Raw genomic sequence first — 21,046 nt, 5'->3', positions numbered from 1 at the left:
GCTTCTGTGACATTCATGCACTCAGCCACAGAACACTGATTTGCTTGAACCTCAGCCAACCACACCAATACTCTTAATGGTCTGCTGATGTGCAAGTTGGGCAGAGTATCATTCATCAATGCCCCAAACCTGAGCAGCTTCAATGCACACCAATCCTGTGATCACTCCAGATTTTTTACAGATGTGATATGCTTACACGCAAGCTTGAGAGAAGCAGTGCTCTGAGCATCTCCAGCAGCTGGGCATTTCCATTGCATTGGCTTCCTGGGAGAAAAACAGCCTTCCTGTCCATTAGATCAGCCAGTGCAACACCCAAGGAAAAACACCTAACACAAAGTGCCTCTCTCAGCTTCCTGGCAGGGTAACAGGGAAGTGGCACACAGGCAGGTGACAGGGAAAGGACAAGCTGCAGCAACAAGAGGTTTACCAGTTGGGTTTTATTGCTGTTGTTTCCCATCAGAAAGCTGTTCTAGAAAGCAAACTGATTTTGAAAGGCCTACAACCACTCCAAGTATGTCCTCACTGAACTGGCTCTTGTATCAGAACAGGTAAACCCCACATGGGAGATGCCCCAGTCAACCAGCATGAAGCAAGATGCTGAAGAAGTGCACTGAGAGCTGTAAGGGCTGGACCATTCATCCTTAAAGCAATGAGACAAGTAGGCACATGGAGGCTCTCATATGGCCCCATGTCTCTTTGGGCATCCCTGGTGGCCCTTAGATGTCCCTGCAAACACACGGGTGTTCCCAGAGCTCCTCAGACCTGCCTATGGCTCCTTATGTCCTCGTGTCTCCTTGGACACCCCTGTGTTCCCATATCTAATGGAATGCCCCTGGAGCCTCTCAGATGTTCCAATGTCCTGGGACATCCAGTGGCCCTTAGGACAGCCTCGTGTCTCCTTGAATGTCCCCAGAGCCTCTCTGATATCCCTCCCCAGTGTGGCACTGCAGGATGTGGTTCACTGGTTATGGTAGTGATGGGTTGACATTTGGACTTGATGATCTTAAAGGTCTTTTCCAACTTCAACAATGCTATGATTGTCCCATGACCACTTCAGCAATTCAGCCTGGAGCAGTTTGCCTCCCCATCCCCCAAATCCACCTTCAGGTGCACAGCCCAGCCAAAGCAGATCCCCCCTCCCCCCCAAAGCACTACTGCAACACACTTCTTTATTTCAATGGTTTCGAAAAGCAAAGTGTCCTCAAACATGGGCAGCCCTTCCACTTCAAATGCATGCATTACTGCTTCGGGTTTCCATGCAGATTTGCACAAAGATTCTCCTCCCTCTACCAGTTATGACCTCCAAGTGCTAAATGAATAGCAGAGACGTTAGAGCTGCGTGCCCACATTCTGTAACCACCACCATGCACTGTGAGGACATTTCTCTATCAAAATTACTGAAGCCCCTTGACCAACCCGTGAGCCATCCAGCATCCTCAGCTCACAACTACATTTAATATTGCAGCACGCTACAAGAATGGCAGTTCCAACACCCCAACACCTCCCCTGTGCTGTGCACACAGCAGAAGCACACAGCTTGTAGCACCCAGCCCCAGTTGCGTCTTGCACTACAATGGGTCCCTTTCATGCATACACAGAAATACACAAAATTCACGCCGTACCCAACTGCACTGTGGCACTTCCCAAAACAAGGGCAGAGTTTTCTGCAGCGAGCAGAAAAACAAGCTCTGGGAAGGAGGGCAGAACGGCAGTGGGAGGAGCAGCGCTCACACGTTTGGTTTCAGATCTATGTTTTGGGGGGGATCGTTTTATACCACAATTCTCTTTCCAAGAGCAGCAAAGGCACACAGCCCCCTTTCTCCAATGCAGTCCCTCCAAAAATCTGGAGGATGGCACTGAGAAGGGAATTCTCAGACAAGCTCAAAAGCTGCTGGTAAGGACAGTCCCAAAGCAGAAACCTGCCTCAGAGCAGGCACAAATTCAAGTTCCATTGCAGCACTCGCACAGAAACACCAAAAATACATATTTTTTGAAGTACGAGCCCTTTCTTCCTTTACTTGCTATTTATGGCTAGCACGGCCATGCCCAAACACCTCACCCAATTCTTCTGCAATGCATTAAAGCTATTTTCTTCACTAATTCTTTTATGCACACACAACGGCGGATGGAGAGCCCTCAGTGCTGTAGAAGCAGGTGTCTGGGTTTGCACACAGCAGTGGGGATCTGCAGCAGACACCTCCAGCACAGCTACATCACAGGCACAGACCGAAGGGAACAGGGGATGGACTAATGGAGCCTTCCAGGCTTTAAGTTGGTAGCAAAATTCCAACGGAAGCCCCTCCACTCAAAGCCCTGCAATCACAAAGCTTCTCCAAAGCGCTCCTAAAGGAAGGAAGAGGAGCATCAGGGCTTCTTTACAGGGCAGGAAAGTGAAACAACTTCTAACCTACCCAGATCCTGACGCATAGCTGCGATAAGGAGCCCCAGCTGTCGTCATGCTATAAAAGGAAAAAGTTCTCTCATTCCGTTTAGAGAAGGTGATTCAGTCACACTGCATGCGCTGGCAGAGCTGTACCACCTTTGTGTTACTGAAGGCCTGAGTTATTTCAAGTGCAGCCTAATAATTCTGAGAATAAACCCTCTTGAAAGCTGTATTTTAAGCTCTTCAATGTCATTTCTTTGATTGCTAAGAATTCTTCACTTTCACAGCCACTATTATGCAAACGAAAGCAACACATGCTCCTTCTAGTATGTTAGTATTTAGCTTATTTTAATGTGTAAAACACTACGACACAGATCTGGTATGTGAGTTGGTTATTTCAAGTTTTCTCACAGTGTACACAAAAAGCAGCTGTACTACAGCCTTTGTTTGCTTAAATTAATCACCAATTCCATGCTTGTCAGAGAAGGTTTCGCTCTGGAGAGAAGCAGCCAATCCTTTGCTGTGTCCAGCCTGCAAGTGATTCTACGCTACCTGCAAGGAACAGTAAGGAGTGGGTAACGGGGCCAAACTGCAACATCAGCAATCCCCAGCCATGGTCAGCAGCAGCCCCTCAAACACTGCTCCTCTTCCCACAAGGTTCAGGGCCTAGAAAGAAACACAAGAGCTTCCCTTTGCCAAGCATTCAGCCCAGCAATCCACTTCGAACGGCATCTTGGCACATTCAGAGTTCGATTCAGCAGCCTCCAGTGCTGACATGTGCACTGGATCATTCCGAGTTAACTCACACTAATGGAGCTTACTCACACTAATAAAAAATGATTCAGTACTTTACTGACAGTGGCAATCACTGTGTGCAGTGGCCCTGGGATATGAAATTAAATGAGTAAATTGGAAGTCCCACTGTAAACATGTACCTTTATTGCATTTTTTTTCCCCTCTGGTTAAGCTGTTTTAGAGGAAACCTAGCTCCATTTATAACACCTCTATTACTTACATTTACGTACCAGGCAAAAGGCTTCTCGCCCCCAACATCCAAATTTCATCCTATGTGGATCGTGGAACGAAGAAAGCTGCCTCCTCATTTTCATCAGACTTCCAGCAGCACTTTATCAGCCTCTTTATCACATCACTGACAAGCCAGGCAGCTCCACACACTCACAAATTCATGCCTGCTATGCTGGGTGCTCCTGAGAGGCACAAATAAGTCATCGCATTTGTTTATGAAAGCACACTCAGAGTTTCCTACCTATTCATGTCACGGCTTCCAAAACTGCATCCATTTTGTGGCTCACAGCTATTTGAGGTATTTTAAAGAAGTTTATATTCTGGCCCCTACGCCATCAGAAAAGGCAGCGCTGGGCAGATCCGTCCCCACCCACGTGCAATCAGCTCAGCAATCAACTGCTCCCAGCACCACGGGCATCCTGCTGCCTGCTCCCAGCTCCAGCTCTCTGCAGCCTGGCACGTGGCTGCTGTCATTCCAAGCACCCCACTCTAACATTGCTCATCACTGCCCTGGCTTAGGGGGCACGGCTGTGACCTGCCCCTTGGAGGCACGTCGAGACCTGAGGAGTGCAGCTTGGTTCAGCTCCGTGAGGTTAACGTGCAGTTATGCTATGGAACAGTGACTTTATGCTGCCTGGAATCACAGAATGGCCTGGGTTGCAAAGGACCACAGTGATGATCTCGTTTTATTCCCCTGCTATGTGCAGGGTCGCCAACCAGCAGACCAGGCTGCCCAGAGCCACATCCAGCCTGGCCTTGAATGCCTCCAGGGATGGGGCATCCACAGCCTCCTTGGGCAACCTGTTCCAGTAGAGAAGGGGTGCAGGAGGTCCCATTGGCAGCCCTCAGCCCATTTCCGTGGGGCTCTGTGTCCCACCAATCCCTCCCTGCCTCACACTTCTCCTTTCACAGCCCCTTCCTTCCTGCTCCCTCTGTGCCAGCCAGCGATAGCACTGTAGGAAACAGCCTGACTGCCTCAGCTCATCATTTTAGAGGTCCACCCTCAGTGCCTCTGCTCTGCTCCAGCACATTGCTCTGCCTGACCTATTTACAGGCACAATTGCAACCACTGACATAAAGAAAAGGAATCTTTTTCCATGCTGGCATCATTAAAGACTGGCTGCATCTGTTTCACCCAGGTGCTCGGTGCTTGCTTCGCAAGTGGAACTGAACAGGAAAAAACCCCATAAAAATTCAATTACACCCAAGAAGCCCAGTATTAAAAGAAGACAAATTTACTCTAGCATGTACCAGCCAAGACAGAACCAGTCATTAATATTACATGACTTACCCACCAGCTTTCTAAGTTTATTCTTTTCCAGCACATGCATTTTTTATGTGCTAGCAATAAAGACACACACAGGAGCAAAATATGGATGCCTAATGTTGAAAATATCACCACCGTGTAATAACTGCACACAGGCAAGGAGGGAGCGCTCAACCATTCCACAGTTCTTTGAACCTCTATGAGAAGAGCACTGGATGAACACCTGGTAAGAGGCAGAAGATCCTCCACTGCCTTTCCTCAGCACAGAGAAGTGAAGCTCTGCCATACTGGGCACTGAGGCTGATAACACGAGAAACAAAACCTGCTCCAGGTCACCCAAAGAACACAGAAACTGAGCATGGAATCTGTGCTCATGGGTCTCACTGCTAACCAAAGCCCTCTCCAGGTTTGGGAACTTGCCATTGAGCGATGTGATGGCGTTTGGCCATACCAACCACAAGAGAATGATGTCATTTTGTGTTGCTGCTTCCTGCCTGATCCGTGCTCTCAGCTGAACTAACCTACCATACACTCATCCGGATGCAAGATATTCAGTGCACGTTCCTGACGTCCCAACCCCTCTTCCCGACCCTCCTCAGCCCTGCAGCTGATGGCAACACTGCAGTCCTACTGCACAGAGCACAGCTCTGCAGCCATTTAAGCAGCTTTGACTAATCCAGATAAAAGGCACCTTGTAACTTAACTGTACGATGTGCCCATCTGTGTCTGTGGTGCTTTGGATACCTCTATGTGAATTCAGCAAGGCCTGACAAGCGCTGAGGACTTGATGACAGTAACGTACCTGTGTTTGGTGAATAGCAGCAGCCCTCCATGGCAGCTGCACCCAGAGGCTGAGGCATGCAATAACCCAGCCAGAGCAGAGAGCTTTCTGGCCATGTTTGTTTGCCAGCCCTGTTCCACATCCATCCCTGTAAACAGCAGCAGACAGGCAGGGGCAGGAATTGCTCCCCAAAGCCTCAAAGGGAACCACGGGAGCATCCCTACTGAAAGCTCCAGCCTCTGTTTCTGCACTAAAAGAGCAATTTTAGGCAACTCATCACAACACAAGGAACTGAATACCTCATCCCAAAGCCAACACGCAGTTTTCTCTCCACAAAGATGGTTCTGGGGTGGATATCGGACACTCAGTGCTGTTACAGTCTGTAATTAGTATCTTTTCCTATAATTAGTATACAGCTACCACCTTTTGCTAATTCAGTGTACTTAACCAGCAAACAAGGGAAACAATTGTGTTGCTGGAGAGCAAGGCACAAAGGTACAGTAACTGCTTGAAGTTACTGCCATCAGAAATCCCGGCTTCTCAAACTCACAGAGCAGACTTAGGAAAGCAAAGCCCATGGAACAACATCAGTTTGCAGCCTGTGGTGAGGTCTGGGATGATCAGAGCAGGAGAGAGTAACGGACACTATAAGCACTCCTTGCAGGGAAGCTGACCTGGCTCCAGGAGCCAGCAGTCCTTTTAGGACAAGGGATGGCAGATCCCTATGGCAACGGCTCACTTAGGAGATGTCGCACTGCTCAGCAGGCTGTGCCAGGAGCTGCAGCCCCAACAGTGCAGGCAGGAAACCGTCCCTCCGGCCACGAAAGGCTTTTAGCAAGAACATGAGTGCATTCCTGTTTGCTGTGATTTCCAGTAACAAGGAGCTGATGTCCCAGTAGACACCCGGGATCTCGGTAGCAGGAGCTGCTCTCAAAGCCTAAATTACGTTCTCTTGTCACAGGGCTCAAGCATCTGAAAACCTACAGTGGCAGTGAATGAAAGCAGTGGTAAGGGGAGGGCCAGGAGTTAGCAAAGGCTCACCCAGCTTGTATGGGAATGCCTCAATCACATCACATTACGGCAGGAGGCTGCAGGGGCAAAGGAGCTCTGGGAAAGGGTGTGCTGGAGACAGCAGCAATAGGACGTTTGGGGCAGGAGGGAACAGAGACTTACATAAAGAGAAAGTGTAACATGAAGGATAGGAAAGAATGAAAGAGAACCCGTACTCCAAAGAATAATTTGGAGATAGCTATACTTCAGTGTGAGCAGCACCAAGGCATGGGCAGCCTATGTAGAAACATGTACCACAGTGGTTAAAGCAGCCACAAAATCCAGGCTTCCCAGATAGGAAGAAGAGACAGCTTAGAAACTGCTGTAAAATAGGATAGTTATTTTTGCTCTAATTATAACTTGCTATTATGAATTGTCACCAAAATAACCATTTCGTTGGCGAGTATTTTGGGGAAGGCATCTTGAGCAATGTCACAGACCTGTATTTATGCAACTCAACCACACCGGGTGGGCTGCAGCCACCTCACTCACAGATAACACTCGCTCATGGCCAAGGTGATGGGGTCAGGTTAAGAACACAGCCAGGTCCATCTTAAGCAGCTCAGGCTGAAGCGAAATCCAAAGCAGAACAGCCACTGATGAGATGCATCTGATGCTATATGAAAAGTAGGGTAGCACGCAGTAATATTTCCAGCTCCTCACGCACACGGCTGGATTTTAAATTAATTGCAACCACACATGACAAAAGACCCGGGGGTTGCTGCAGAGCGCTGCGAGAACATCTGCTCAGTGTGCAGAGGCAGAAAGGCAAGCGGAGCGTCGGGATGCTCGCATCCAAGGGCACAAAGCCATGCCAGAAGTACTAATGTCACAGCAGAACGAAGGACTGGGGATGTTGTGTGGCCCGAGTACAGCATCCCACATCAGCTGCAGGAAAAAAAACACAAAAGGCAGCGGAAAAGAATTAAAAGTATCAGATGTAGGGGGAAGGCAGCAGCGTGAAGGTGTGCCAAAAATAAAGGCAGCCTACGCACGGGATGAGCGTAAGGGGTAATGATGCATGAAACAAAATAGGAAAAGCCATAAAGCAAGGCTGCCCTCTCCCCTCCCCTCTGAGAGGGAGAGAACAGAAGCAAAAGGTATCAAGGTGCCATGAAGGCATTAAGCTCTTCTATTGGAAGCCAAGATGGTTTTTTTGGCTGAATACAGCATCTGAGGCTCATTCAGTGATAGGATCTCGATGCCCTACTTGTTACCTTTTTAACCAGGCGAAAAAAAAGCCTAAATGGAGATTAAATAATACATGAGGTTTTTATCTAAAGCTTAACTGCTCCAGTAAAGCTTTCATCATTAGGATCTTCCTTGCCAAGAGTATCTTCCCCTGCAGGCCACGTTGTTGGACTTCAATCAGAAGTCGTTCATTTATGCCACTTTGTTCCAGCTCTGCCTTCTATTCAGATGCACCCAAGTCCTTTTCCTACCATGTTTTTTGGTCAAAACCTGCGCTGCTACCACACAGAGCATTCCTTTTAGGCAGCAGAGCAGGCTTACACACAGAAAAACCTTCCTTTTCCTGGGAAAAGGTTCCCCACAGCTGACCCCTGAGAGAAGACACTACTTGGTATTCCCTTTTTATGCCGTCTTCTGTTCGAGAGCCTTAAACGTGAATTAAGTCCAACAGCCTTCAGAGATGTCAGCACAGCTATAAAAAGGTTTCGGAACAGAGCGGCCATGGAAGGAACTGGCATCTGATCAAACTTGTAAGAGCCACGCTGCCTGCTCGAGGAAGAAATGAAGCAATTATCAGTTTCTGAACGTCTGTTGTAGCTCCCGGTGCCTCCCGTACGTATTAACAGCCCCACGTTGTGGATTCGGTACCTAAAGAGGAATGAGCCTAAGCTTTGCTGCTAGCATTCCCTATGGAAATCCAAATCCGTGCCTTTGCCAGATTCACCTTCTTCAGGCAATGTTTTGTATCTACCTGGGAAGCAACTGCAAGCTGCCCGAAATGCTAAGAGATGATCCCACGGTTCCTCATCACAACAGCACTGCAGCACACAATGTTTGTATTGTGTGACAGTTGAGCAGACCCATTATTTTGTACTGGTGAATTGTAAGCACGTCTTTCTGAGAACCCCTGTGAATGAAAGCAGCTCTCCCATAGACGGGGACACATCACCACCACCAAAGCAGTTCCTGATGCAGTATTTTATCATATGGCCATGTCAGTCCCAGAGCCTGGAGGAGCACAGAGGGCTCCAGAAGTCCCCGGAGCACAGCAGGGCACTGCTGCTGCAAGAAGGAGACATCAGAGGTGAGAAGAATTGAGAAGAAGAATGTCCTCTGTGGGTCTTTCTAGTCAATATATAGTATGTTTCAATAACTGGAAGTAACACGAAGGCCTCACAGGGATCCCAGACCTCCATGGTGATAGCAGCAGGCACCTCTGAAGCAGCACTCAAGTTCTATTAGGACAGTGCAGGTACTGCAGACTGCTTTTCACCCCACCAGGCACAGCCCCATATCTCCCAAGCCCAGCTGGCAGGACAGCCGCTCCCATCGCTCCCCTGCTCAGTGGCAACAAGGCAGCTGGAGCTGCCATCCCCCCCACCCTGCACATATCCCAGCTGGGCACAGCCCGTCACATCCCCGGCCCCACCCTCATTGCTGTGCCACTGACGCACAGCCACCACCGCAGCCTTCCTCCGGCCCTGTGCAGGCACCCAGCAGCAAGCCTGCAGGCAAGGACACTGCTCTTGCCAGCTCCTCCCATAGCCAACACTTACAGCTACCCAGAAGCCCCACGGCAGCACGGACAAATTGACCTGCTCCCTATAAGGGATTTGTGTAATCGTTACGATGATCCCCAGGATAGTTTTGAGTCCCCAGCACTGGGTTATATGCATGGAGTGCAGGAGCTGCCATCCAAGCACTGGCAGCAGGTAGCATCTGCAGCTTGGGAGATGAGTCATGGCACGAAATTCCCCTCTATTTTCTAGGAACCAGTTAGGCAGCCAATGGCTGCAGCAATGATCTGAGCGGGCAAACACCCACACAAACCAGCAGAAATATCCTCTTTCCATAAACACGCATTGTATTAGGCATATTGACTGCAGATTTCAAAGAGAAGAGATTGCAATTTGGAAAATCATCTTAGGAATGGGAAAGCATCATCCAGATTCATGTGAAGGCAGCATAAATTTCATTAAGATGCATTAAGGACGGAAGAGGCTGGGATAGATAAACCAATTTAAATGAATTAAATGAATTTGAGGACACTTTGAGGGAGGAAAGTAAATGTCCAGCAGAACTCTGACATCCCATAGCACACGGCTGTACCGTCAGTAACTGCATCACCTCCTGCCAAACCTGTCTCTTAACCAAACTTTAACCAATCTCAACAACCCCAGCATCAATCTTACAGTGATGAGGGATTCAGCTCTCTTTGACCTTCCAGTTTCTCCCCATCCCACAGCACTGCCTCATTTACTACAAGGGACAAAACAGTCCCGCAGCTGCAGGGAGACAGGAGGATACCAGAGGCACATGAGAGCTCCTACACTCTTGGAGCACCGAGATACAGTTTTGGTTTTGTCTTCTAATTTGATAACAAGAGCTCCAACAGCTCTGTGCTGGTCGCAAACTAATAACACTTCCAGATCAGCCCATGGGCTCCTAGAATTACCTGTAGGCTGTAGGCTCTCCGTCAGAGAGCACGAGATGGCCTTCTTGAGTTACTAGGACTGATAAAAATCCAGTAGGACAAGAGAAATTCCACCTCGCTTTCGGACGCCTAGAAGTCACATCCTCACCTATCAGTGGAGTGAACTCCAAACCCCACCAGCAACAAGAACTAAACGTTGCTGCCCTAACCCTGAGCTGCACGGAGGGTCAGCTGTGTTCCATTGGTGACTGGAAAATGCTTTAAAAGCCTCAGGTTTGGAGGATAAAAAAACTATGCTCACCTAATAACAGTCCATAAGAGTAAATACAGGTTTACCTTGAATGACCCCCAGCCTGGTCTGAGCTCCCTGTACAACCACAGACAAGTCAGTAGCTCTCCGAGGTCAGGACTGAGCATGAACCAAGATGCACATTTCTACATAGCTTGGCTCCATGCAGCACCACAGCTGGATGGCTCTTAATGCTGCCGTAACAAATTAGCAGTAGGACCTCAATTAGGTCAGAAGTCAACAGCTGAGCACTGGGTATGAGCGCAAGCATTTAATTAGCAAAGCAACCAGAAGTGTAAGAGCAAGTTCAAAAGAGTAACTGGGAACTTTCACTCCATTACAGAAGTTGCTTACCGTGTCTGAAATCAGTGCTACAAGCATGAGTTGTGCGGTCAGCCTCATCACCTGCTACAACACACACGTGCATTGCATCAGTACACACAGAACCCCTCGGCACTATCAGACTGTGATTTGATAGACGTTGTATTTTCCTTCACACATCTCCCATCAGGGGATTTTCGGGTATCCCTTGATGTGAAGTAGGAGCTGCAAATGCTCACAGTGAATGTGGGGGGTGTGCAGCTGGTAGCAATGAAGGCACAAGCACACATCACATCAACATAGAGCTGGTCTCAGAAATTGATGTCTTGAAACTGTTTCCAAGCCTGTAACTCAGGTGTGAGGACCAAGACTGAAAATCAGTACGTGAGCAGAGCATAGGAAGCCCCACCACTACATAAGAGCTGTCAGAGTATTCTGTCATCAAAGACGAGCAAACACGCATCTGCAGCCTTTTCAACCATGCATCCAACCCAAAAACGAAGGGCAAAAGGACCCAACTGCTCATCCCAGACCAGCACCCCAAACACCCGCATCCCAACAGCTGCTATCAGCACCAGCCAGAAGAGAACAGCCTTACTGAGAGGGAGAGAGAAACTCACAGTCAAAACACCACGGAACGCCCTGTAAATCTCAAAGCGTGACCCAAGTCAGCTGCTAAACAAACCTGCTAGACGTTAAAGGCTACAGAAACCAATGTCCTTCACAGGGCTGTGCTATCTCCCAAAACAGGCACGGGCAGAGCACGCACTTAAGGACAAGCAATGAGATGATCAGCACAAAAAGTAACTGCGCCACGCTCAGCCCAAGCACGTTTCTGACTGCCGAGCAAAACAGAACACAAATAAATGAACTGCAAACCAGTAACGTTCCAATGCTCAGAAGCTATTCAAACATACCCCACAGCAAAAATGCATTTGTTTTCTGCTATGCAGCTGTCCTTGGAAGTTGCGGGGGTTTGGGGTGTGGGTCCAAACACAGACAGCAGAGCTTCTCAGTTAGCTGCCATAGTACGTATGCACCAGCAGACAAAATATGGTGTTCAACACATCCATGTGAACCACCAGAGGTTTCTTGATTCAATTCAGTAAATGCATTACTTGGCATATAATTTAGGAATGAGGATAAAACATTAAACTGCTTCTAAAAACAGAGGAATATGCCCTGATTACTATACAAAGGTTCTGGAAAAGCTGCAAGCAATCTAGCTGCCACTGTACATACCTCTGTCTTGCCCAGCAATATCATTCACCCCCTGTACTTCTTTCAGACTTAGCTCAAGAACTGCTCTTGAGGGAGAGGAAAACGACAGTGAGAACAGCAGATCCTTCAAAATCAACATGAAAGGAGATGCTTTAGCAATAGAGGGGAAAACTCATACCTGGGATGAACCTGTTGTGTTGACAGAGGAAACCATGCTCTGCCTTCAGACTTCCACAGCCAATCCAAGTCAGCACGAGACAGCCCAAGTCAGCAGGACTCGGGGCTGCTGAGTTTTGGTAGGCATTAATGGCACATAATATAGGGGGAGAGGCATGGAGCCAGGAAAGCATTGCTGAATGCATTAAAGAAAAAAAAAAAAAGGTGTTATTTCTAACAGCACATTTTAAGACGTGGAAGCCCTAAAGCAAAATGGTTAGAACATCTTCTTCCATCCGTGTTCTGATAGTGCATGAAGAGCTTTCAGAGGTTGGGTATGTGAGGCCAGTACAGCAAAACAGGCAGATCCCAGGAAGGAAAGCTCACCTACTGCAACAAACCAATGTAGGAAGGGTGAGTTTATTCATCCATTATGCTGAAGAGCTGGAAATGGAAACACCCTGTATGGCCCTTCTCAGGTCAGCATGAGCACACACAAAAAACCCAACAAAAGATTCACTATCACAGTGAGCGACTGGAAAGCACACTGGTGGAAACTGATGGTATCTTTCCACCTCTCCTTCCTACCCATAAGAAGTCCTTATAACTTGCACTGCTGCATGTTTCTGCAAGGAGGGAGCAAAGTCAGATCCACTGTTTTGACTTTTTTCCTTCACTGAAGCTTCTGTGCTTTTCCAACTACAGAGGCTGAACTGTGAGGTCCTACCTTTCCTTGCAGTCTCTACCATGCTTGTGTCCACAGCTATGGACATCCACCTGCAAAATTAACAGCAGACAGAAACGCTTGCAAACTACAGCACGCCCACTCCCACAGCCTTAGAGGCTTATAAAAGCTGAAAAATGAAAAGAATAATCTTTAAAACAGACCGACAGCCTCATTTACCAAACGTTCTGATTTGAAAAAAGAGGGGGAAAAAAAAAAAGAGAAGAAGATTAGAAGATTCACATTCAGATCGAGTTAGAAGCTAAAAATAACCAGTCAGCTGCAATTCCCACCTTATGTGGCCAGGCAGAAGTGCTTCGCTCTCCCCCTCCCCAGGCACACACATGCTCACTTCCTTCTTCATTGCAACATCAGAAGCTGAACTTGATGCTAACAAGCCACAAAGTCCTGCCCAGAAATTAAAGTCACGCCCCAGTAGTTACACAAAGTAAGCTCTTCATACAGGAAAAAAAGAAATAAAAATCCATTTACTCGACTTTTTAATTCCCAAAATATTCAGACTGCTCACAGAACAGCAATTTTCATCCCAGGCTTGCTCCCTCTACTCGGATGTCTCATTAAAAGAGTAACAAAACATGAAGTAACCCAGCTCACTGCAGAACGTGAGCTCCTTTAGCAAACTGCTCTGTCATACAGAGACCAAACCCTCCCAAACATGCAACTTTTAGGTATATTTAGTCTTCGCTTTTTTTCTTTCCCCAAAAACATGAAAGGAGAAGACAGCAACAGTGGGTGGGGGAGAGAAAAAAAAGTAAACCTAGGCTGATAGAGAAGTAAAATCCAACCATGCAGGAGACATGCTGCTCTTAAAAAGTGGTCCCAGGCATCACAGTAGGTGTACAACAGAAGCAAAAGGGCTACAGAAGGTTCGCCAGCTTCCAGTGCAAAGGCAACGTGGTCCTCTCTGCCCTGCTGCTCACAGAGGCAGCACGCCCTTAGGAACAGAGAAGTCCCTCCACCTCACCCATCTTGCCCCCTGAGATGAAGAGACAGCAGAAAAAAGTGGCATGCAACAGTCATTTCGTGCTGCGAGGCTGAAAAACACAACTCAAACCTCACTCAGCCCAGCAGATGGCTGTGGGCAATGAAGCTCCATCACCCCTCCAGAGGGACACCACTTCTCACGTACCAGCAGCACGGGAGCCTACTGCAGGTAAATGCAGCTCCTTGGCCTCTAAGCAATCACCAAGGACAAAAGCCTGGGTTTAAATACCCGTTTTACTTTATTTATTATTAATTTTCGCCGTTTAAAAACAGCTCAGTGTGAGCTTTGCAACAGCTTCCTTAAATCAATCCTCCACCAGAGGAGGTAGAACGCCCTCCAACCCCCTCCAACTAACAGTACCAGCAAACACTTGTGGTTGTGCAGCGCTGGCAGTCAGCACTAGGAAGTTCCTTATGCCAGGCTGCCAAGATAAGAGCGATAACTGCACGTCCATGGCCTCACCAGCTCCCATGCAGCTTTCAAGCTGCAGGAACACAAAACCAGATAGCACAGAGGGAGCTTCATCTAGATGCTTGGCCTTCAGCTGAACGTACCAGGAGCCCTTAGCTTACGAAAGGCGACGCAAACGAAGCTGTTCTTTGTGTCTAAAGCAAACAAGGAGACAGAGATCATAAATGCGAAAGCTCTTCGACTTCCTCTCTCTGCACTCTTGAGACTCACCCACAACTGCACCGACACCAGCTGCAGGGCCCTGTGGATGGGCAGGCCCTGCACCAGCAGCCAGCCGTCCTTTCACTGCCGTGTTTTCCTCTTCAAGCATCTGCCACAAACTCCCTGGCTGGCTTTGGAAGCCAGGTGTGCTTGGCAATGGGAAGCCTTCTGCCGCACTGCTTACTGAAGAAAAGAGCAAACCAGCTGTCCTCTTTTGTATACAAACAACAGGCTGAGTGAAGAAAACTGGTGCTTCCTTTTCTAACTGTAGGCCCATCCTTATAGACTCCAAGTAATCCTCACCTTCCAGGAACACGTAGGGCTGAGTATTCAGAAACAACTTTTCACCTGTGCCCCAGCACACAGTGCCAAGCCCCAGCATTTTTAAAGCCATTACATACCTAAAGCATGAATTAAACTGCATTTGTCAATATCTGTTTGCTTACTTATCACCCAATCAATACTGGCAGTGCTTACAAGACAAGCGTTTGGCTTTTGTTTGTCCCTACTTTTTATGGCACTGATATTTTTCTACGTAAGCCATAAAACTATGAATGTGCAACAAAGTATGTCAGCCTTTCAAAAGAGCCCTTCCTTGTTTATGTCACAAAGCTGAACATAAATTCCCTTCTAAAAAATGCAGGTGCAAATATTGCATGTAAAGCTCCAAACTTGGGTCTCCTGTAGAAGAAACTTCAGTAAATGAGGCAAAGCATGAGCGAGAAGGGGATTTCTCACCCAAGTCTCCCAGTGCAGCTTGCAGCCCCTGACAGCACAGATGCTTCCAGCCCAGGCTCGTGCAGAAGAAATGGAAAGCAAAACCACCCAACTAACTCAGCAAGTCAAACTGAGCAATGGTACAGGGCCTTTTCTGTTTGTTTTCACAGATCACTGTTGCTGTAACTGAGCAGTATGGCAGCCTCCCAGCCCCGTCCTCCCTCCACATCTCAACTTTTGCATCCCAAGACCAGTGGGTTTGCTGCACAACATGGATCGGCTTCCTGCTAACGCCAACCTGAGCCCACACAGCTCAGGGAGACAGAGGAGAGGCTCCAACACATGGGTTTTCATCAACGCCTGCACCAGCCTGAATTCATCCCAACTTACAGCCTCGTGAGTTAAATGTCAGTTTCATGCTCCCAAAATGCGGAACCCTCGCTCCTGAAGCGTGAGTGTCAGTGGGAATCTGACTTTCTGTTTTAATCAATGCATTCTGCCAAGTTGCAGAAAACAGTTCACCTATATACACACAAAGAGATGAAACCCCACAGGCAAATAGGCCTCCCCATCTCAAGGCTCTATCTCAAGTACAAGAGCATAGTGCCACTGAATTTTAAGAAAGTTATTAAAGTTTAATAGCATAAGATATCTGGCCTTCCCTAGAATAGGCTTTCTCCTTTCCTTGCATAGTTGCCTGTTACTACACTTACTGAAGGGATACGATTCTGGCAGAGTTTATAAACCTGCTATCAAATAAACTAGAAACCACACTGGGAACATCCACACAAACATGTCACAGGTTGTCAGAAGACAGCCTGAGCCTGAAGGCTGCCAAATCTTAAGGGGTTTTTACATCTGCTTTACACCTCTTAACATCAGGTAGCAGAATTTATGTTGCTCGATTGAAAACTGAACACAACAGAGAAATTCCTAAGTGAGAACATGGCAGATAAAGAGTAAGGCAGATAACAAAGGACAATTTCAGTGGAATATATAGGACTGCTTTCAGCAAGAAGGCGCTGAGGGCTCGCTAGTGGCACAATAAGCAATCATGCCATGTCAAGCTGCCAAAATTCAGTGAGGCTATGGCCTGACCTGCATGCAAATCCAGTCGTGAAACAGAACTGAAGAGCTCTGGGCTGATGCAAACCTCAGTGCATCTGTTTGGGTCCTGCTCCACAGCTCCAGCACTGCACCTACCCTGGGTAATTGAGGGTGAAGCAGGAGCAGCCACTATCATCTCTTCAGCTATTAAGGCTCCATAATGAATGCTCTAACAACAACCCAGGTGCAACCAGCCCTCCCCTTGCGAGGGCTTCCAGCCATAATAGGCTCCTTGAACATTCCTGCAGTGTTTTCTGCAGATCTCAAAGCGTGAGGCTACCGACTGTGCCCTCACAGCCTTCTGAGGCAGCCATTAGTCAACATTTTTTCCCCCTCCATTTAAATACAGATAAAAAACACGGGGGCAGAAAGCTGGCAAACGACGGCCCCGTGGATACGCGGCTGAGCGGTGGCACGCAGAATCCAGATCTTCCAGATTCCAGCCCCGTCATCAGCCAAGAGGCCACCATTACCAAGAAAGAAATTAGTCTGCTCTTATAAATAACATTTGAATACAAGTCTTGCTGAGGTATCTGTGAGCAGCTGACCTCACACACAGCAGAGCCACAGGGGCAGCCCGCCGCTCTCCATTTCTGGGCCTGGGAGCCCTGGGGTGGGCCCAGCACACCAAGAAGCAGGAAAACTGATGAAAAACCTAAACTGCCCATCTAAAAACACCTCATGCCCAGGAAAAAGGCACAACACACAAGGTTCAGTGAGCAGTTTTCGTCCTGCTTTACCCTGAGGTGACGGCTGTGAGGCACACCTGAGATCTGCCCTTGTCTCAGGTGATGGTTGGTCAGCTTTCCTGATCTGAAGCACTCCCGTTGGATATCAGGAGATTCTGCAGCTCTCAAACTCAGGTTCTGATTTGTGACACATCCACACGGTGCTACAAAGGTGCTGTGCTGGGTTACAGCTGCTACCAGTGCTGCAGGCCCGGCTCCCGGGCCTTCCTCACAGCACAGACGCTGTCATGGAACCACTGCTGGGCTCAAGGAAGCCCCTGTGCTCTGCTTCTGGAGAAGCCAACCCGACTGGGAATTAGGTATGCAAAAAATAAAAGAATGAAATCATTCCCATAGTTACCCATTTGTTCTAGTTGTAGGTATCTGCATCACTACCCCCTGCCCACCCCATGCCCCAACAGCAGCAGCTCCGCAGCCAGAACGGAGTTCTCCTGTGGGAAGAGCCAAAAATCGGAAGGTTGTCACCTCCTCTGGGGTCCCTGGAGGAAGCAGCAGATGAATTCACACATGAGAAACAACTGTCCAAGTCTGAGAGCATGCTAGAGTGCTTTTCATTTCTATTCCTCACTTCAGGACAGACAAACTCCTCCTTTTTTAGGTTGCCTGCTTCACAACGAACCCAATATCTCTGCTACGAAGGAAACGTGCCCCTCACGCTGCCACTGAAGGCTCAGCTCTTAATGCAGGAGAGTCCAAATTCATCGCATCCTCCCCAGGATGAGGGAACTGACAGCATTAGTATGCACTGAAGCACCGCCCGGCTGTGCGGAGCGGATGAGACCTGACTCTTAACAGAGGCTGTTTTCCATCCCAGCTCACATTTAGGTCTCAATTATCTTATCTGCTCCGCCACTCACAGACTTTCCAGATAAGCCCTGTGTTCCCCCCCCGCCCTCTTTTGAAAGAAGCTTAAAAGTTCAGATCGAAACCCCAACCATCATCACTGACTTCAAAAATGCTATAGCCCAAAATAAATCTTAGTTTAGTAGTTTTAAAACATATTCTCTACCCAGGTTAGAACTGAAACCCAGAGCTAGCTGATAGGCTATGTGACTTCTGATAGAGGCAGTATGTTCTGCAAGCAAAGAGGGACTATTTTCCCAATTCCAGCCTATTCCCATAGTTTAGGTCACTGAGCAGTTCATCTGAAGTTGAGAAACTGCCTAAGAGCTGGGAGGGGAAAAAAGCCTGTCTTCCTTTTCCAATCTGTGACTAAGAATGAGGCAAGCAAAGGGAGGATCTGAGATCCTGAAGGTGATGGTAACAAGAGGTCATTAGTTAATTCCCTCAACTATAGATAACACTTCCTTTTATTAAATAAGATCAGCTTGTAGTGATGTCAATTTCTTCCCCTCTAGTGGTTACAGCACACTGAAATTTCGGTCAGAATAAGTAAATGCAGAACAAATGATGGCAGTACCACATTTGCCATGAAGCCTGGTCATTAATCAAATCACTTTGAAAAAGCTCAGTAAATGCACTCCTGCAGCCAAGGACTTGTGATGAGTATTACAGCAGCACCCATGAGCTCCAGTATGTTGCAGTGAGCACCACAAAGCCATGGCCAAAGTGGTGCAGAGATTACAATCACCTAAAAGACGAACAGCTAAGAAATGCAGGAGAGCTCCAGGAAGCCGAGGGCTGGAAGTTTCAGTCTCTGCCTGCACTTCTGTACACTTTCCCTGGTGCAATGGAAGAACCAAGGGGAGCGTTGACTCCCTCCATCCACAGCACTGAAAAACCCAAACCTCCCTCAGTCATGCAAAGACTAAAGAGAAGGAAGATGCCCTGGCCAAGAAAGCAGGAAGAAAACCATATCCTCACACAAGGCAATGCGCTCAGAGCTGTGTTAGCAGCACAAACAAATCGCAGCTCCCAGTCAAACATCCCATGAATTCATACACTTGGTACAGCGCAACAGCAACGATCACTGGTTTTATGAGAGCGCTGTTTTCATTTAAAGGAACTATTTCAGAATCCGAACCACAACACAATGCATCCAACGCAACCCAGCAGCCCGGGCCGCTTACAAAGCTTTCTGCTCAGCGTTAGACTGAAAATCCCAACTTTTTGCTGTGTAATTAATCAAGTGAGCGCACTGTGTCCCACATCTTCCACCAGTGCCATATGCTCCGTTACAAAGGAAAACATCATCTCAACATGAATCATCAGCGACCGTATTCTTGTAAACCTGGCTTGAACACAGCATGCGAGAGCAGCCCCGAGTCAATCTGTTCAATTTCACCCCACGTTCCGTGCAAGGTACCCTCAAACCCCTTCTTTAAAGCAAAGAAACAGACATTTCATGGAGAAGCTGAGGACAACATTTGCAGCCCTCCAGAAGCGGAGTCACTACGCACAAATATTTGGCACACGCTCATCAGTTCCACTCCGGTGAGGACATCCTGGTCATCAAACAGCCCGGGTATCTGGAGGCCATAAAGCCTTTCATCCTAAACTGCTTCATGTATGTGGAAATGCACGCACTGCACAGGAGCTGCACTCATGTGGACTCGTAGGCAGTCCAGCATCACCAGTAGCAAATGACAGCAGAAGAGGCTGCAACTCAGGGTGAGTTCACTGCTCACTGAGAGCTGCCCATGAAGATGGGTTCATCTGAGTGAGTTCGGTGCTTTAACTTTGCCCAATTAACCCCACGCTCCAGCTGTGCCTAATGAGCGATGCTCAGAAGGACAGATTGAAATGAATACGCTGTACCAACTGTGAGAATGCCCTTATTTGAAAGCCTCTGGTAGCTAAGCAGTAAGGCATGCAACTGCGTGTTCCCACATAGCTATTGGTTTCATTACATCTGAAATAAACCAGAGTCCATTTTGACCTAATATTCAGGGTGGGGAAAAACTGTAATTACATCAACATCAAGCTATTACCTGTTCAAGGGAACAAGTGCTTGCTTCATTAGCAACTCGGACGAACTTGTTTTGTAAGCTCCCTATATTAAATGCGAAATTTCCCTGTCCCTACAAATTAAACCAACAATTTCTTACACAAAGGGAAAGTCCAGCGAGCGAATACGCCAGGAGGAGCATATAAACATGAAAACTTCCCAAATGCCCAAACCCAACACATGCTTTTGCCAGCCTCAGTATGACAAGCTTACCCAGCACGCCTGGGCAAAATCTCTCTGGATTCTCTATGTATCTATTCGTACCAGCAGCACTCCTGGCTTTTGCAAGCTGAGAGCAAAAGCTACTGATCCTTAAAGACATCTTTAATACTTCTGGCAAACGAAAGGCTGGTTGGATAGTTCAAGGGAATACGTACTACAGGTCGTGCTGGAGGTGCGATCCTTTAGTGCTGTGGACGGGGCTTTAGGAAGAGTCAATGGGAGCCCCCATAGCATCACAACTAACGAGGAGGGCACTCCGATCTCCAACACCCTTCAATAGCTCCGGAGATGGAAGACCACACCCCATTAATTTACCTTAATTTCTATCTCAACTTTCCTCCTCATTAATTAGGAGCTGAGGTTCACACAGATTACAGCTCCTGACACGCAGCCCCGGTGATGATTTTAGGCAGCGCGTGCCGTACAGCCAAGTTCTGTGCGCTGAGATGCGCATCGAAATGAGAAAGCCTGAACGTCTGCTACCTGTGAAACGCTCAGAGAGGTTACACGGGGAGAGAGATCCCCTCTCCTTCGTTAAGATGGCTCATCCACAGGCAACCTACAGGTCCGAGAGCAGCGCTTTATAAAGGAATCAGGAGGAAAGCTAAGCACACGGGCGATCGCAGCCCGCGATAAGAGGGCAGCGCCGGGAGGACGCTCGGAAGCAGCAACGCAATCGCGCGTTCATTGCACAGCGCTCAGCCAAAGGCAATCAAATCACCCTGCTCGGATCGACGGCCTTCAAATAAGGAAGTAGCCTGTTAACAACGAGCGTGACAGCTTTTTGGCTGCCTTTCTTCCACCCCCCCCCACTCCCCCCCA

At 48.0% G+C, this 21,046-nt stretch overlaps 1 protein-coding gene across 15 annotated transcripts in view; it reads right to left on the bottom strand.

Moving 5' to 3' along the window:
• TAOK3 (TAO kinase 3) overlaps nucleotides 1-21,046 on the bottom strand; it is a 69,785-nt gene that overhangs the window by 48,132 nt on the left and 607 nt on the right. For 2 of the 15 annotated variants that reach the window (XM_046901093.1, XM_046901090.1), the window contains exons 1-2: nucleotides 13,137-13,210; nucleotides 12,142-12,315 (exon numbers count right to left, since the gene is read on the bottom strand). The exons of 7 other annotated variants lie outside the window; for them this stretch is intronic. The gene's annotated coding sequence lies outside the window, so the exon portion shown is untranslated. Of the gene's footprint in view, nucleotides 1-1,622; nucleotides 7,077-12,141; nucleotides 12,316-13,136; nucleotides 13,211-20,707; nucleotides 20,859-21,046 lie in introns of those variants that run through there. 6 more of the 15 variants (XM_025155422.3, NM_001396285.1, XM_046901089.1 and 3 more) reach the window with 3 other exon arrangements.

This window comes from Gallus gallus, chromosome 15 (genome assembly GCF_016699485.2).
Source record: "Gallus gallus isolate bGalGal1 chromosome 15, bGalGal1.mat.broiler.GRCg7b, whole genome shotgun sequence".
Classification (NCBI taxonomy): domain Eukaryota; kingdom Metazoa; phylum Chordata; class Aves; order Galliformes; family Phasianidae; genus Gallus; species Gallus gallus.
Note: the sequence above shows the minus strand (reverse complement) of the source record. Positions and strands in the feature narration are given on the sequence as shown.